The sequence below is a fragment of the Caretta caretta genome, chromosome 2 (assembly GCF_965140235.1).
Source record: "Caretta caretta isolate rCarCar2 chromosome 2, rCarCar1.hap1, whole genome shotgun sequence".
NCBI classification, from domain to species: Eukaryota; Metazoa; Chordata; order Testudines; family Cheloniidae; genus Caretta; species Caretta caretta.
The window spans coordinates 207220185-207240042 of record NC_134207.1 but is presented as its reverse complement, the minus strand read 5'-3'; positions in this window follow the sequence as shown (position 1 = coordinate 207240042).

The window sequence follows — 19858 nt, the reverse complement described above, 5'->3', positions numbered from 1 at the left end:
TGATCACGATTCACAAGTAACTACACAGAAAGAAGATTTCTGTTATTACAGATCTTGAGTAACAAAGAAAGACATAACAAGATCCAATGGCCAGAAGCTGATGATAGAAACATTTAAACTAGAAATAATGTGCAAGTTTTAAAAGTGAGGGCGATTAGCCATGGGAACAGATTGCCAAGGGAAGTGGTAGATTTCCCTTCATGTGCATCTTTTAACTCAAGACTGGATGTCTTTCTAAAACATGTGCTGTAGTTCAGTCAGAAGTTATTGAGTTTGAATCTATCACTATATGGACATTGCAGAGTAGGTATACCTCAGAGCTGGCTCCCCCACTCATGCAGTTGAGGAAGCTGGTCATATGATGGGAGGGTACCAAGGTGGAATGGAAGGCATCTGGAAGGGACTCACCTTCCAAAAGGGTTGAGGACACTGGTTGTTCCTCCTGAGGGTGAGTAGTGAGGTGGCAATATTTGTAGACGAGACACAATTATTTAGATTAGTAAATAATAGAGAAGGCTGTGAGGAACTTCAGAGAGGTACCTAGTCAAATTAGGTGAATAGACAACATGGTGAATAAATAAGTTGATAAATGAATTCAGTGTTGATTAATGCAAGGTAATGCACACTGGAGGGAATAATCTGAACTCATATACATTGCTGGAGTCTAAATTAACTTTAATCATTCAGGAAAATGACTTGGGCATCATTATATGCAGTGGCAATCAAGAAAGCAAGCAAAATGTTAGAATAAATGAAGAACAACGTAGAGAATAATACTGAAAATATTATAATGTCATGATATAAGTCAATAGTATGTCCTCACGTGAAATACTGTGTTAGTTCTGGCCCCCTAATTCACAAAGGATACAAACAAAAAAGAGAAGTTCAAAGACAGGCAGCAAAAATGACTAGAGACGTGGGAAGATTTCCAAGTTACGAAAGACTGAAAAGACTGGGATGATAGTTTAGACAGCAGATGAATAAAAGGAGATGATAAAGGTATACAAAATAATGACTGGTACAGAGAAGGTAAATTGGGTGCTCCAATTTATCCTCTCCAATAATTCAAGAATGTGGGGACTTTTGGTGAAATCAAAGGGCAACAAAACTTGTATAAGGAAATCCTTTTCTGTTTTTCTAACCACACAGTGACTAACCTGTGTAACTCAAGACATCACTGTGGCCAAGAGGTTACCAGGACTTGAAAAAAGCTCAGACGTTTATAGAGACAAAGAGAATATCTATAGTAGCATAAGGCTCTGAATCAGTAGTCCATCCCTATTCAGCAAAGCACGTAGAGGAGAGATTTTCAAAGACACAAACGGCAAGTCAGTGGGAGCTGGGTGCCAAACTTACACTTGTGCCTTAAAAAATCTCCCCCTTAAGCACATGGTTCACTTTAAACATGTGCTTACATGCCTTTGATTTAAATGTCAGAGACTGGCTACTAGACTGGGCTGATCTGGTATGGCCAATCCTATCTTTCCTGTACAATAAAACTGATATCTCTTTTCCTATTGTAAATTTCTTTCCTTTCTCTTAACTTCAGGGCACAGGGAAGAGTTAATGTTTTTCATCCAGGAGCAGAAGACTTCAGAGAAGAACACCGCCATGGAATTTTTTATTTTAGGCACTAAGAGAGACACACCTTCCATATCTCCTATTATTTCCTCAGAGGATGAGGATCTAATATTTCTTCTGTGGGGAATTCTCAGGTCTAAGTAGTTTTCAAAAGTATGCCAGGGTACTTGCTTCTGCAATGACCTATGTGAGGTATAATACCAGCCTACTAATTATTAGCAACAATTATGTAATTTAAAAATAACCTTTTGGGCTAAGAGTAGGTATTTCAAATAGAAGTTTGGGGCCTGATCTTGCACTCATTGAAGGCAATGTAAAAACTCCCTTTCTCTTTTATGGGATCAGGATCTGGTAGTGTCACCCCTACGAAATAACCAAGGTTTTGCAATCCTCACAATTATATTATATGTGCCTCATAAGTTGTCACCTAAAAATATAAAATAATATATTAAAGCAATGGTCAAACTATGCAACCAACACACTGGGGGGTGGGGTGGGGTAATGAGGGGCAGGGCAAGAGATGGGGCAAAGAAGTCATTTGCAATTTCTCTATCCGAGTGCTTTAGTGTTTTGAGCCTTACTGTAGACTACTTGTAGTATATTTCATAAGGGATCGTGTGGTAAAATGAAACCCAGTGTGATGTGGCTTGAAAGTGGAAAATGCACAATGGGCTAAAATCAGCTGGGCCTGAGGAAAAATTAGTGCTATGTTTTTTTTTTAGAAATCCCACTGCCAATTCTGTTGTGTCTTGTACCTACTAATGGATTTTAACTTTATTGCTGCCCAGTTTTATTGGAGCTAATCAGAATGAGAGGGCTCCCACATTACTGAAACAGTTAAATTTTTTTGAAGCCAAGATACAAAAGTGCAGTTTAAGAGGGGAGCAGATCAAATCCATGTGCAGGTCATTTAAGAGCTCAGTCTCATTTTTGAAATATAGATTAGGCACAATAGTATGAATTCAGCATTTCTAAGTAATGTTGTTTCATTGATTCTTTAGATCAGCTGGACTGGGCTTTAGACAGATACTTAAAAATGAGTTTTCAACCTTTACCGTCTTTCAATATTTTATAACCTGTCAGAAAATCAGTTAGGGACTCTGCTTTTCTCAGCTCCTGATATCAAAGCAGCAGATTTTTAGCAAGAATGAGGGGGTTATTTTTTAACATAAACTAAATGGTAGTTGCCATAAAAGTGCTCAGTCAATCATGGCTTCAAGGAAATTCTTGGGTGAACAGTTTTCAAGGTGAAGTGAATGGCTATTTCCTGCCAAAACCTAAATGTACAGTGTTGATGTCATCACTAGTGCCATCACTTTGCAGGCAAAGCCTCAGGTCAGGTCTTGACAGCTAAGGGCAGGAAGCTATGATCTTCAAATATTCTATTTTGAGATGCATCGTTTGTGTAGTCCTTTTAAGGTTACACATTCATTCTTTTAGGGCTTGATCCTGTCAGCTGCTGAGCACCCTCAGCTCTCATTGAAGCCTAATCAGGATCCAGCCTTTACTAATCAGGTGCTAATTTATATTTACAAGCTTTTCTATGGAGTTCATCACTGGAGTATCTGGGGGAACATGCATATTAATTGAATTACCCTCACTATACGCTGTGAGTTAAGGAAGTATTATTATCCCTGTTTTGAAATGGGGAACTGAGGCAAAGAAATGAAATGATGACTTGCCCAAGGTCACACAGATCTATGACAGAATAGAAAACCCAGATCTCCTGAGTCCTTAGCGCCTTCACCACAAGTCCCTCTGTTTTGGCAATCAAGGGTCCAGTCCTTTACTTCTGTTGGAGCTGAGGGATATCAGTGCCTCACAGGATCTGGCCCACTGGATCTTAAACAGTTTTCTTCTTCTTCTTCTTCTTCTAATATTAACTTGGTACTTTTCACAAGCATTAAGCCCACACAATTAAAAAGAAGACATTTTAGTTCAACTGTAAATTACAAACAGTCCATTTAGAGAATGAAACCTTTTCTTTCCTGAGCTAACATTCCAGAACCAAAATTCTATGTACACCCCTCTCCCACTGATCTACCTTAGCATGGTTGTATTGAATACCTTCAGCTAGCAATATGGAGGAAATTTGGTCCAAAGGACAGGGTGCACAGGGTCTGGAAGTCAGAAGCCCTCAGTGTAATTATTGGTTTTACCACTCACCTACTGTGTGACCATGGACAAATTGCTTAACTACACCATGCCTCAGTTTACCCACCTGTAAAATAGGCATAGTGATACTCACCTATGTTTACAAGGTATTTTGAGATTGTGAATAATAAGTGCTTTATTATAATTATAGTTATAGAATTATAATATAATTAGAATTATAGTTCAGAATATATTTTAATATCCTACATGAAACAGCTGACTTTATAAACCTAGTTTCCCTAAAAACACAGTGGCTGCTAAACTAAGAAATCGTCCAGTCAAATCCTGGGACCATCCAATTTACTATAGTTAAATTGCAGCGGTAGCAAAAAAGAAATGCAATATTTGTTAATCTGCCCAGGGTACTGTTTAGTGCACAACTGCACATGGAACTATTTAACTCTTGTGATAGTAAAACACTGGAGATCTTTATTATGTTGACATTTAATAACCAGTTGAAAAAGATGAGAAACACAAAGCAAATTGTAGTCCCTGCTGGAGTCTACTGAAAAGAGAAACAAATTATCTCCTTCGCTTAAAAAACTAACAAATTGTAGTACCAGCCCTGATAGCCCAGCCTGACTGGCAATGGATTCAAAACTTCAGGTCACACAGCAGCTGAAGCTGAAAGTAATGTGAATGAAGGTGATATGTTTAGCCCCAGGAAGGGTGGAATTAAACGGTCTGCTAGTAGGAAGAAGGAAAAAAAGCTAGAAACAACAACAGTCCCTCACTTCAGCAACAACAGCCCACAGGAAGGTGCGGGAAATAAGGGTGGCTAAAACACAGCGAGTTTTCTCTTCAGTGTACCTAGCAGGAGATTAACAAAGAATATGCTTAATTATTGCTTCCTGCCCACCTGCCTAGTTCCTTCAAGAGCCAGGACTCACTCAAATAACATTCACTCCCTTGGCAAATTTACTCATAATGTAAGTGGTTACAAATTAACCAAGCCTGTTTTCTTTATTTTAAATGAAAGGAATTATATTTTTTCCTTCTAGTTCTTATGAAGACCTGAGGATGACCTTTCTCTTTTGAGATGAGTGAAGGCCAGATTATTAGCTGGTATAAATCAATTTAGTTCTGTTCAAGTCAATGGAGCTACATCTACTTACACCAGCTCAGGATCTGACCCTGGATGTTTACATTCATTGTTTTATTTACTATTTCAGTGTTGTGTTATTCTAGCAGACACTGGATTTTTTTTTTAAATAATTCATGCAGTAACTTCATCTTATGAGTCTCTGTTTTACACAAATGATCTGGAGTGATTAAACTATCTTTAAAGCACCTTGAGTGCCGTTAGCAGAAACAACTGCAAGTATTTAAAAGAATATTTAATACCATATACCGCCAGCATGCATGCTGGGAAACAAACTCACATCCTAGAGCCTACCTTGGGCCAATCACTGGAGAATGGTTTAATTGGTTAATCATATAAATTACAGTCACTTAATCATTTTAATCACCATCAGCCAATTAGCTCTGAGTTATGGGCTCTGAGGTAACAGTTATGCAAATGCTTGTTCCGCTGCAAGCTATTAACAGCCATATTTTCCAGATCAAGCTGACAATGACTGATGTGGAAAGGGAAATGAAGGAAAATGAGCATTTGTTTAGTTTAAACTTCTTTCCTGCTAGATTACAATGAGGCATATGACAGGAAGTGGCCTTAAAATGTAACAATTGACTTTTCCCCATTGAAAGTAGCCTTCCCACGTAGGATAGCGAAGGTTATGCTGGTCCATTGTGACCAAGGAGATTCCACTTCCACCAGTGAAGAGCACGCTTTTGATTATTCCAATGCCCTAACATCTCCATTACTTTTAATGAACTGTTTAACTAGTAACACAGAAGTAAATACCTGTTAGCATTCTATTACTGGGAGTTTGCAATAATTAATGGAGGCAGATTAGTTATAGTTCAGTTATGCTTTGATAATTTTCTAAAGCAGAGACATGAAGCCATCTGTATATAGCAGCGGTTCTCACTAGTTATTGTTCTACCAGAATTACCCCATTTTCCTGAGTTTATGGGCCAGATTCTGATCTCCATTACTTTTCTGTAACCCCACTGGTTTCAGTGGAACTGCTCCAGATTTACACCAGAATAACAGAAATCAGAAACTAGTACTGGAAGCATAAGTTGTTCTCAAATATTTGCCCTAGGCTGAAAACTATGGGGGAGATTCTCCCCCATGTTATTGCCATTTTGCATCCATCTGCCTAACCAGTAGGATAATAAGCCCGGCAGATCCAGGCAGCTTAGGATTCCCCAGCATGTTTGAATCTGCAAATGATGTAGAGCTAGTATGTTCAGGGTATTTGTCTGAACCTGAATACTGCTGGAATCCAAGCACTTCTAATGTGCATTACTTTGCATTTATCAATATTGAACTTCATCTGCCATTTTGTTGCCCAGTCACCCCTTTTAGTGAGATCCCTTTGTAACACTTCACAGTCAGCTTTGGACTTAATTATCTTGAGTAATTTTGTATCATCTGCAAATCTTGCCTCCTCACTTTTACCTTTTTTGAATAGCACAGGTCCCAGTACAGATCCTAGGGTAATGCCATTATTTACCTCTTTCCACTTTGAAAACTGACCATTTATTCCTACCTTTTGTTTCCTATCTTTTAACCAGCTACTGATCCATGAGAGGACCTTCCCTCTTATTCCATGACAGGTTACTTTGCTTAAGAGCCTTTGTTGAGGGACCTTGTCAAAGGCTTTCTGAAATTCCAACTATACTATATCAACTGGATCACCCTGGTTCACATGCTTGTTCACACCCTCAAAGAATTCTAATAGATTGGTGAGGCATGACCATGTTGACTCTTTCCCAGCATGTTGTGTTTATCTAAGTGTCTGATAATTCTGTTTTTACTATAGAGTCAACCAATTTGCCTGGTACTGAAGTCAGTCTTACCGGCCTGTAGTTGCCGCTAGAACCTTTTTAAAAAAATCAGCATTACATTAGCTATCCTCCAGTCATCTGGTACAGAGGCCGATTTAAGCAATAGGTTACATACCACAGTAAGTAGTTCTTCAGTTTCACATTTGAGTTCCTGTAGAACTCTTGGGTGAATATCATCTGGTCCTGGTGAATTATACTGTTTAATTTATCAGATTATTCCAAAACCTCCGCCACTGACACCTCAGTCTGAGACAGTGCCTCAGCTTTGTCACCTAAGAAGAATAGTTCAGGTGTGGGGATCTCTCACATCCCCTGCAGTGAAGACTGATGCAAAGAATTCAGTTAGCTTCTCTGGAACAGCCTTGTCTTCCTTGAGTGCTTCTTTAATACCTTGATCATCCAGTGGCCCCACTGATTGTTTGTCTGACTTCCTGTTGTACTTTAAAAAAATGTTATTAGTTTTTCTGTCTTTAGCTAGTTGCTCTTCAAATTCTTTTTTGGTCTAACTAATTAAACTTTTACATTTTACTTCCCAGAGTTTATGCTCCTTTCTATTTTCCTCACTAGGATTTGACTTCCAGTTTTTAAAGGATGCCTTTTTGCCTTTAACCTCCTCTTTTACTCTGCTGTTTAGCCATGCTGGCATTTTTTTGGTCTTCTTACTGTTTTGTTTTTGTTTTTTAATTTGGGGTATACATTTAGTTTGAGCCTCTATTATGGTGTTAGTAGTTTCCATGCTGTGTGCCGTTTCTATGCTGCTTATTCCTTTTAATTTCCATTTAATTAGCTTCCTCATTTTTGTGTAGTTCCCCTTTTTGAAGTTAAATGCTACGGTGGTGGGTTTCTTTGTATTTTTCCCCCTACAAGGATGTTAATAGCGACCATAATGTAATTAAATTTACCAAGTGGGTCAGCTATATTCACCTGTTGGCCAGATCCTGTGCTCCATTTAGGACTAAATCAAGAATTGCCTCTCCCCTTGCGGGTTCCAGGACTAGCTGCTCCAAGAAGCAGTCTTCAGTGGTATCTAGAAATTTTATCTCTGCATCCCGTCCTGAGGTGACATATACCCAGTCAATATGGGGATAGTTGAAATCCTCCATTATTATTGGGTTTTTTGTTTTTGTAGTCTCTCTAATCTACTTGAGCATTCACAGTCACCATCGCCATCCTAAACAGGTGGTCGGTAGTACATTCCTACAGCTATACTTTTATTATCCAAACATGGAATTTCTATACATAGAGATTTTATGGTACAGTTTGATTCCTTTAAGGTTTTTACTCTATTTTACTCTACGCTTTCTTTCATAGATAGTGCCACTCCTGCACCAGCACAACCTACTCTGTCATTCCTATATATTTTGTATCCTGGTATTACTGTGTTCCATTGATTATCATCGTTCCACCAAGTTTCTGTGATGCCTATGATATCAATATCCTCATTTAATACCAGGCGCAAAAGTTCACCCAGCTTAGTATTTAGACTTCTAGCATTTGTATACAAGCACTTACAAAAATTTGACAATATTTAGTAGTCTACCTTCATGTGACGTAATTGAATGGGACTCTTTTTTTGTTTGACTGTTTCTCTTCAGTTCCTACTTTATCAACTTCTATACTCACCTCTTCACTGGGTCATATAGTATCCCCTTTAATAAATCCTCCCTTAAGGGATGTCTGTCCAAACTGCGTGCTCCTCTGCACCTGTCAACTTTCCCCCACCCGTAGCTTAAAAACTCCTCTGCAGGAATTTTTACATTACGTTAAAGTGGCAAATCCATTATGTTCTCAGCAGAATGGTCTTTGCTAAGCCCTCAGCAGAGCTACTTATGCATGGCAAGCACTGTTTCTTCTGTCAATGTCATTCTACAGCACCACAGATTTAGTCCGCCTGAAATAAATAACTAAACCTATCACTACTCATTAACATTACTCAAAATAGAAAATAAAAAAGAGGCCTGATCCAGATCTTTAGGTTTGGTCTACACCTAAAACTTAGGCTGACCTAGCTGCATTGCTCAGGACTGTGAAATACTTCATACCCTATACAACATAGTTAGGTCAACCTAACCCCTACTGTAGACACAGATAGGCTGACAGAAGAATTTTTCTGTTGACCTAGCTACCACCTCCAGAGGGAGTGGATTTATTACAGTGACAGAAAAAAACCTTCCAACATGCTAGCAAGTGTTTACACTACAGTGTACAACAGCATAGCTGGAGCACTGCAGCTGTGACATTGTAACAGCTGTAGTGTAGACATACCCGTCGAAGAGCTAGAGGAATTTTTTTCAGTGAATAATTTATTTGCCAAAAAATGAAGTTTCCAGTCAACTGAAACTATTTGCAAATTAGGGTTGAATTCAGCAAATGGCTTCAGCCAAAACAACAAAGTAAGAAAAAAATTCAGAAAAAGTCAAAATGATTCCATTTTGATACTTTGCAAACAAAATATTTTGAACTTTTTGTTTTGAAATTTAGCTAGATTTAACCGACAAACAGAAACTGAGAGTAAAATCCATCCCAAAGCCAAACAACATTTTTTATTTCAGGTTGAACACAATGCTTTGTTTAACCCAAAATGACATTTTTTCAGTTTCTTGTTTTGGTCACCAAACCAAAAAAATCCAATTATTCACCCAGCTTTAGTTTTTCATTAGGCCAGAGTTGGGGGCCTCAGGGCTGCAAACAAAAGTCTTCATATGCCAGAAATCACTCCAAAGACTTAGTTTCAGTCAAAAATAAGATTGAGAGTCTCCTGCTTGGAGACCCCTCTCTGGCAGTGGAAGAAAGAGGGAGACTTTTAAAGAGTCTGTAAGACAAAAGGTTTTCCTGCAGAGGGGACAGAAGACTGTTAGTGGCCTCTCACTGGGATTGAAGCTCATTGCCTGGGAGAGTACAGTCTGTCCCACAAAAACACTGTTTCCTACACTGACAAAATAGATTTTTACACTGCCAGGTCAAAATTTTCCAAAATCCTTTCTGAGTTCAAAAAATAGCAAGAGTCCATGCTCCAAAGAATGTACCAAAGGTATTTATAGAATGCCAATGAGTGTAGTATAGACCCTGGCACCAGATCATCCTGTTGTTCAGAAATGGTTGCCATTTTTTTTCTTAAATTTTCAACAAACTTTTTGTCATTGTTTTTTAAAAAAATCTTGCTTTCATTCCACCAATGTATAAAGTAGTCAACATTTTTCAAAAACTTTAAATGTTGATTAAAAAAACACTTGTGTGTAAAATTTTGAAATTTTTTATAAAGGATCTTCATTTGTCAATTGTTTCTCTTGTTTTTCCTCTGATGGCCTCTCCTTCATTCTTTGTGTCTACTGGCAGTTTGCACTGTGCGAAGAATGCAAGATCTGGCCCGAGTAAATTAGGCTCTATTAAGTCAGGTCAGTGGCCTTTGATTGTTATCAACTGATTAGAAAGAGAAAGACAGATTTACAATAAATAAGTCAGTAATTTAACATTTTTTTACCAGGTAAAAAATATCTCCTTTCTGTCTGTTTATTTTATGCAGTGTAGTTGTAGTCATGTTGGTCCCAGGATGTTAAAGAGACAAGGTGAGTGAGGTAATATAACAGAAGTTGGTCCAATAAAAGATATTACCTCACCCACCTTGTCTCTCTCTGTTTATTTTAGTTAATCCATTAAGGCGCCATTATTTATGCTAACATGCCTAGACTGAATTTTTTTTATTCTATTGACAAACCTGTCACTTAGGAAGGAATATAATGTTGCTACTAGTTTTCCTGATGAGTGCTAGCTCTGAATACATTAAATACAATAACAGTTTTAATATATTGCCACTTAGGAGCAAGGTGGTACTTATGTCTCAATCCTGTATGTGCAGGGATTGCACTGTACGAGGGATTTATTACTTAAAGATAATTTAGGTGCAGATAAGCACCTAGTGGGATTTCAAAAGCACCTAGATGGTTAACTCCCATGCAGGAAGAAGCCATGTCATCAGAAATTCTTGTGTCCCATCTCTAGAGCACAAGCAGAGGGAAAGGGATTAGCCAGGTCAAGAAGATATTCTCTATCCATAAGAACATCACACCAGGGGGCAGGAAGTCAAGAGGACACCTACAAGACTATCAAGGGATCCTATCTTAGAAAGAATACTTTGTAGAAGGAGACAAGATCCTTGCATGGTCCTGGGTAGACAGGAGATATTGGGGTCAGCAGGGGAAACAATAGAGAGAAAAAAGAATGGAGACCTGCTTTTTTGACTGGAGCTGGTATTAAAAAAAAAAAAAAAGACTCCACCTATGTCATCAACACACCTTAGTCAGTCCTGCCTCTGGCATGCCAAGTCGTTGAGTGCACCCAACAAACTACTACACTGCCGTGCAGCTCACATTTTCCCCACCATAGATAAAATGGCAGTTCACAGTTGTTGAGTTCTTGGAGGAGTAGGAAACATTGAATTCCCCCATTGACATTCTCCCTTGCAGTGATTGCATTTATAGATTGAAACAATGTTTAAGGTCTAGCAGTAAATTGAGACAAAAATCACAGCTGTGCTGCCTAAGATATGTCAGAATAGAAATGACACAGTTAAATTAATAGGGGCATTCTGTTGTTAAGACCTGGGAACATGGAATACGAGCCAGGTCTGGGCAATGAATGTTAAATGCAGCAGTAAAATGGGTAACATTAAAAATATAAAAGGACTATTATAAACTCCTGATTAAGCTTTCTTAATAAAAACTGAAAGCTGGCAGTGCAGTAAGGACTATTGAAAGTTGTGACTGTGTTCAAATACTGACGGGGGCAGGGAGAGGGAAAGCAGAGCATAAGGAGAAATTGTAAGTTTATTTTCTCTTTTAGTTTTTATTATTAAAGTTTATAATAAAAAGGGGATAAATTGACTCCTCCGTTTACACAAGCAGAGGGGACCTTGATACCAAGGATATGGCTTAGAGACCACAGAAGACAACTAGCTCTGACTCAGGCATGCTCCTACTTCACCTTTGATTTCACAGAAGTCCTTCCATGTTTCATGGGTTTTAGATTCTGTGCAGAAGACAGGGGTCAAAATAGAAGAGAAGCCAGGGAGAACACAGTTTTCCCTCCTCTACCTAAAGAACAAAGGAGCTCCCCCTCTTCTCCCTGGATTGGCTGAACAGCACCACATCTCCTTGACTGATGTAGTGAGAGCTCTCCCTCTTATTTTGGTCTACTTTATTCACTGAGAAGAGGTGGGTGGGTTGGTGATAGGAGGGGATATGTGGGCTCAAAACACCTGGGGTGAAAATCCTCACACACACACCCCCAGCCTCCCACCATTGACTTCAGTGGACCAGGATTTCACCTGTGGCGCTCAATCCCTTTTGAAACTAAAAGAAAGCAGGTTTAGATTTTTATCTACCCCCAAATTTCTAACCATACAGTATAAGAAGCAGTTAGCAAATGATGAAATCTTCACACATAAAGAAAAGGTGATTTCAGATTAGCTAACCCTTTCAAATGATGTATCATTCTATTTATTATTAACTCCTCTAACCACCATGATATAAATGGTGTTTATGTAGTATTGAGAATATAACATACTGAAGGATAAATGAATGTGGGCTGGACAGCATTTGTGGGACAGGGAGTAGATAGTATATGAAATACAGGAAAATCACTACTTGTGAGAGAGGGTAGTGAGAAAAAAGTTTGGTTGCAACATTCACTAAAATAGGGTTTGAAAACTCAAGTAAATCCAGTTAATTGATGTCCAAGATTCCATAACCAGCGTAATACACATTCATTATTAGTTTGTAATAGTTATGGGTGAATGAATTTAATCATTATGGTAAATCACAGGGCTTTTACCCAGCTTCCCCAGTGACCACATTATCACAGTTGTTATGAGAAAAGAACATGTGCATTAAATTCTGCCTGGATAATGAGGTGGCCCCCACACATTTCAGTTTGGAGTCTTGTGAGATGCGTCTACATTTCAGTACAGAGTAATATCCTTTAGTGCACTGAATACTGACAGTGAGAGTGCTTAGGCTTTTCCTACAGGCCAGTTTGCAGCAGTTTAGTTAAATTGGTGCAAACCCTGTGTGGACACACTTATTTCAGTTGAACTGTGGCTGAGGCCACGACTACACTACGGCTGCTACAGCAGCATAGCTACATATCTGTAGCTCTGCCGCTCTAACCCTGTAGTGTAGATGCAGATTACAGCAAAGTGAAAACAGGAGTTTTTCTGCTCCTCTCCCACCTCCCTGAGCAATGTTAGCTAGGTCAATAGAAGCATCCTCCCATCTGTCTAGCTGCATCTACACTGAGGGTTAGGCTGGGATAGTTACGGCAATCAGGGGTGTGTATTGAGAAACGTAGCTATGTTGACCTAGGTTTTCGGTGCAGTCCAGGTCTTATTTTGGTTTCGCTTAAACATGTTCCTAGTTGACTAAAATTAAACTGAATTGAGATTCGGCCTTTTGCACCTCTTTAAAACTGGTTTAAAAATCACAGCTTAAGTTAAAAAATATTTCAGTTCTGCATGTAGACAAACCCTAAAAAGTTTAAGTTCACTTAGCTCCTAAGCCTCACCTGAATTAATTACATCGCTTCTGTGTTGTGGAAAACATATCTCAAGACATGATCCAGCTCCCATTGATTCAGTGGGAATTTTGCCATGGACTTCAATGGATGGGAACAGGATCAGACTTGGCTCCCAATGTGGTGCTCAATCCTCTGGACCACTCTGCCTCTCCTTGACCTCTCTGGCCTGATACAAAGCTCACTGGAGTCAACAGAAGTGGTTCCCTATTCATGGAATTCCAACTGTATCTCTGCATTGTTTTCCACACATGGTGATTTTACAGAATTGAGTCACCAATCAGAAACTCAATGGTATACATTGAAGACTCTACCCAGTTCTATTGCAGTCAATAGCATAATTCCCATTGACTTCAGAGTGCAGGACCTGGCCCTTAATAACAATAATTCTGTTTCCTGTCAGTTCATTTCTTATATGCTGTAAGTAGTATAAGGGCCCTATCGTCAATCAAACCCTAACCCCGCCCCTTGACCCCTTAGCCTCGCCCCTGACCCAGTAGCCCCGCCCCTTGACCCCTGCCCCCACCAGAAGTCCCGCCCCCATGGGGTATTACTTCCAGGGTCAAGGCTGCCACAATGACCGGAAGCAAGGTGTGTCATGTGACACCCACTCCACCCCTTGACCCTTTAACCCCGCCCCTTGACCTCTGCCCCCCCCTTCACCGGAAGTCCCGCCCCAAGGGTATTACTTCCAGGGTCAAGGCTGCCATGTGACCGGAAGCAAGGTATGTCATGTGACCCCTCTAACAACTCCTCCCCCCACCCTCTACCAATCAGGATGGGTTTTGCCCCTGTAGGACCGCCCAGAGAGGAGCTTTGACCAATCAGGGTGAGTTCCGGGGTGGGGGGTGTCCTCTCCGGAAGTGGGTCTTGTGACCCCTCTAACAACTCCTCCCCCCCCACCCTCTACCAGTCAGGAGGGGTTTTGTTCCAATGGGACCAAGAGGAGATTTGACCAATCAGGATGAGTTCCGGGGACGGGGTGACCCGTCCGGAAATGATTCGTGTGACCCCTCTAACAACTCCTCCCACCAACCTCTACCAATCAGGCTGCCCCCAAGAGCAGATTTGACCAAAATAGGGCAGGTTCTGGGATGGGGTGAACTGCCCAGAAGAGGGGCATGTGGCCCCTCTCCCATAAGTCCCAGCGTTGGGCGGAAGAGGCTGTCTTTTACCAAGAGCACGTGTTTTAGAAATTGTGGAAACATGGATTCCTTCACCACCCCCATGAGAACTTCAGACTTTGTTTTAGCCCCGAGGGCCTTCGACAAACTGCGGAGAAAGCGCTACATCAGCGACAGTTCCGAGGAGGAGGTGGGGGCAACTGAGGGGAGCCCTTTGGCTCAGCCGTTGATGGACACACATGAAACTGACCCCGAAACCCGGCTGCTTGTGAGGCACAGCGATGAGCGTGATGGTCTCTTGTTGTCTACCCCCCGAGAGGTGGAAGGTGATCATGGCTTGGGGGAGTTACGGGCGGACAAGGTGAATGAAAAAGATGTGGCTCAGGTAAATGAATGTTTAAGAAGTGACGATCAAGGGTTGTGTAATGGGGGGGTCTAGGAACCAGGGATTGTGTAAATCAAAAACCAAGCAGTAGGGTGCTCATGCTGTTTCTTGTTTGAAAAATCTCTCGACAGCTCGATGATGCCTTTCTAGAGGACGGGGAGACCCTGGACAGCGTTGCACCAAGCAGCGAAGATGAACCAGGCCCACCTTGTTTTTGCTCAACGCCGATACAAAATGTTGAAGAGGACTCCGTGGATGACGGCTATGAGGAGTTTAGGAGGAGGCTTGGCATGGAACTGGCTGAGCCAGTGCCACGTCGTGAGCGTAAAAAAGTCATGCAGACTATTGTATGCGTTGCTGTTTATTCTGTTCTTAATCACTGTCTTAGGGAAAAGCTTTTTGAAGATTGTGAGGGCTGTGTCATAGATGCACCAGGCCAGAGGCACCATGACTGTGTGACTTGGACTTCAGTGGATATAAACTGCAAGCTCCAGGGCCTGTGTGCTGAGTTGTGTTTGGAAAGCTTATTAAACACTGTTATTGCCATAGGTTATGCTATGCAATGTCTGTGCCTAACCCAAGAACATTTAGCACAAGGAGCGACCTTGATAAATGCTGTGCAATTCAGTGGAGACCCTGACCATGTTTTAAAGAAAATGACCAAACCGGAAGATGCCTGCTTAGAGTGTTATATTGACCGTCTAGTCCACACAAAAAGTTACAGAACCCTGCTTAAGAAAAAGGCTATTTGTAAGAAATCTAAAAGGATTAAGTTAGAAAATGGTGAGGGGCCAAACATGCGATATAAAACTTGGTAGCTGTAAATTTAAAAAAAAAATCTATTGAAAAGGGCTTTGTGACTATCTGTATTTCTGTTAAAAGGTCTCTGGCCCCTAAGGAAGCTTAAAGTCTTTTTTTTCTTTCTTTTTTTAATGGAGCATCTTGGTTTGTTTTCAAGGAGCTGTATGTCTTTTAAATAAAAAAAAATTGCTTGTGAGAACCTAGCTCTTGTGTCTTTTGTGTAAGAGAGACCCATTTACAGCAAAAAAAAAAAAAAAAAAAGCTGAAATGTATGTTGTGGGAAGGGAAAAAAAAATCCTGAAAATGTGTTTACAATAAAACAAACAGGGATGGTTCAAACATGTGGTTGAGTACAATAGAACTGACTTATTCTGTTGAACTGAATGGGTTTAACCATCCCCACCCCTCACTGAATAGCCAGGGTGACTGTGATTACTCACCCTGGTTGTCATAGGGTTAATTTTGATGGGGGTGCACCCATAATAAGGGAGGTGGTCCCAAAAAAAAATACAAACAAGTCCCAAGACATTCATTGATATCTGCAAAGGGTCCCTCACTTGAAATGGTTACTATAAGAAGGCCCTACAGGGGTGGGGAAAAATAAAATGTATTTGAACTTAAAAAAAGAAAAGCAGCCCTATTGTGCAGAAAAACTTATACCCACCCCTTCCCCAGATCACAAAAAAGGGAATGCTAGGGAAGGGTGATCCAATCAACCTCCTAACTACTTTGAAACAAAAGAGTTAGGATGGTATAAAAACCTCAGGTAGCTTGGAGACTGTCTCTTTCAACAGAAACTCTCTTGAATTGCTGCTGGACTGCAAAAAGAGGTATGTTCCCTGTTTTTAACCTTGAAAATATATATTCTATAATGCCATGCTTTGGCCGTGCTGTCTGAGTAAATAATGGTGTCTATCTTTATTGCAGTGTGATCTGTTTAGCATGGAACCAGTAACTTTAAGTTGCAGTTCATCACCAGGCCACGGTAAAAACCATTTTAACTGTAGTTATAACTTAAGTAATAACTTCAGGTATTACTTAGGTTGAATAGGGATTTGGGGCTAATACTAAGTAACATTTTGGCTTGTTTTTTTTTTAAAAAAAAAAGCCAAAGGCCCAAGCACACATGGCTGTGGGGGTGGGGGACAGAACAACCAGGGGGTCTTTTTAAAAGCATGTGGGGGGTTTATTGAAAAGTATTTTGTTGCAAACTGTTTTAAACTGATGGTAAGGGTGTGTTTATAAAGCTGCTGGGGTTTTATGTGTGTGTGTGTGTGTGTGTGTGTGTGTGTTTGTGTAAAACATAAGTGGTTTTTAAAAAATATATGTCTACAAACTGATGGTGATGGTGTGTTTCCAATTAACGGGTTTTTACTTTGCAAAATGAGATGTATTTTTAAAAAAATATTTGTGGGGGTTGTTTTTAAAGTGGTAGAAATGAACTCAAAACCTGTGTTTGTTGTACAGCCTGAAATGGATTATTTTGTTTTAAAGCTATGGCTTTTTAAATAGAAAAAATACCCTCATGAATATATTTTTTTTTTAATTTTAAAGTTTACTAGACAGTTTCATGTGTTTTATAAGAATGTTGTTTGCTTTACAGTACGGTCAAAACCTGAGGGGGTAAAAATGCTCAAAAGAAAAAGGAAAGAGACAACTGAAAAGAAAAATTCACCAGTATCAGTGACGGATGGATGGATGAAGCAGGGTAAATATATTTTGCTTATCAGTCTGGTTAATTTATGAGGTTTTGTATTTTAAGTAAATACATAGGTGCAGGTGTGAGAGGTGGCAAAGTTACGTTTTTGTAAAATGCTCTTTTTTTCCCCTGCCCCAATCAGTCATGTGCAGCCCCTCTGACAAGGCTGTAATGAGAGCTACCAGGACATCCCCCCGAGAACCACCAAAGAACCAGGAATCTGCTCTGAGACCTTTAACAGCGCAAAGCAGCACAAGCGTGCAGATGAGCATCAGGCCAGTCCAAACCTCATTTACGTCAAACCCAAGGACAAAACAAAACACTCTGGTAAAAAACGCCCCTGCAAACACAATTCCAGTTCCTCAGCGGCCACCGCCGCACCAAGCCCTGAGAAAACTGTGAGCGAAAACGCCCACATTCACAAACCCAGAGCGCGCTCTGTAGCGGCTCTGAATGTGTGCAGAAACACACACATTCACAAGCCTGGAGCAGGCGCTCTAGGGGCTATGAATAAAAAACCAAGGACCGACAAGCCATTCTCCCAAAACCATCAGCTTGTCACAGATCCCGCATATGATAGTATTTGGGGAGAGATTGATGTGTCATTCAGAACTGATGGATGTTGTATCCTCGGGGGGTCTAAAACCACGACATTCTAAAAAGATTTGGAAAAAATACGCTTTGTTCAGAAAACTGGTGGAGGCTGAAGCCTCAGGGGTCCTAAAAGAAAGGGGGGCTGGAAAGGGTGGCTCTGATCAGGCCTGTCTAGGTGTGGAAAGGGGTACCTTCAAGATGCACATCAGCTCACGTGTAAACAAAAGGGTGGACAGCGCTTGGGGGATAAACAGATGGCTACCAAAAAGTTCCAGGCCAGGGTCGCCATAAAAATTTTAAAAAGGGCTAAAGAGGTAATGAGGAAAAAAAAAAAAAAGAGACGCCCACTACTGGAGGCTCTCAGATTGGCCTGTCTGAAAATGGGGAGGCAAAATCAGACTCTGGTTTAGAAAATTCCCCAGCGAGTTCTCTAGATTGTGTCCCATCTACTCCCAATGACCCACAGGGAGGCATCTCAGGGTCTGACTCTCAATTAGTGTCTGATGTAGAAGATGCCATTGATGGTTCCGTAGAGGAACCCCCAAGTAACCCTGAAAATGCAGAGGTGTATATGGAGAGAGTGAGAAGTTGGCAACGTGAATTACCTAGATTTGGGGGGTCAGTGTATTGTGAGGAGTTTCGTTTTGTCCATCTTGAGCAAATAAATTCAGCTCAACAGGCTGTTGAAGCCATACACAGAGGGATACAGCTAGTTCTTGATGATGTTAATGGTAGGGTAGGCCCTGATGATTACGTACAGTTACGTTTAGAGAGCTATCGTTTAACTAACCCTTTGTTTTCGGTCAGAAGAACTAGGGATGAGCTGTCCGCTGAGGATTTCTTAAATCAGACCTCAAAGCTGCTTCAGAGCAATAGAGAATTGCATCTCAATGGGACGTTGCTCCTCGTTGTGACAGTTGTAAAAAATAGGGGTGGGGGCACTCGAAGAGTTTTAAATTCTATCCTTAGTAGTCAGATTATTCATAAAAAGAGACAATGTTTAGTAGACCTGACTTACACCGGTACCAATCTATGTTTTGCGGGAGGGCTCTTGGCCGTCATGGCCGGTCATAAACCTACGTATGCGGAATTGTTAGCAGAGGCGAGAAAGTTGCACGAGAAACTGGGGTGGTCAGATCAAAAAAAGTTTATGCTCAGTGACGTAGCAAAGTTTGAACAGCATTTAGGAGTTAACATACAGGTGGTGTTGTATGCGGTGAAAGGTGGCTGGGGTTTTTTTACAACGGGGGGCCCCGTGTACCCTAAGACTTATTTTATCCTGTTGCACAATGAACATTACTATGGGGTTCTGGATGTGAAAAAGTTGTTCGGAGCAAAAAATTACTGTGAGTTTTGCCACACGGTGTACAGTCACGACCATTCTTGCAGGTATCGTTGCCGCCTCTGCTTGAGCGCAACATGCTCTGACAACGTGGGTGTGCAGCTGAGGTGTCCTAGCTGTAAACTGTATTGTCGGTCCAAAGAGTGTTTAGACAGACATGTCAACTGAGCGTCAAAAAACCAAGTTGAATGCCTGTCTAAAACTTTGTGCGATAAGTGTCAGGCGTACGTGGACAAGCGGCACAGGTGTAAAGGGAGGCGCTGTAAGCAGTGTCAGGGTTTGATCGTTGGAGATGTAGATGTTCACCTCTGTTTTATGGACAGCCTTAGAAAGCCCGAATCATCAGAAAAGTATATTTTTTATGATTTTGAATGCATGCAGGAGACTGGGTTGCACACTCCCAATTACATTTTTGCGATGTCCCTAAAGCCGGAAAAATCCTGGGAATTTAAGGGTGACGAATGTCTTTCTATGTTTGTTAAGACCTTTATTGGCAAAGAGTTCCGTGACTACATGTTCCTAGCGCACAATTCCAAAGGTTATGATGAGTATTTCTGCGTTAGACAGTTACTGAAGGAAAAGATGTGCATAGAACTGATCACTCAGGGCAGTAAACTAATGTGTGTGGAAGTTAAGGCCCTTGGCATTCATTTTATAGACTCTTTAAACTTCTTGCCCATGAAGCTTAGCAAGCT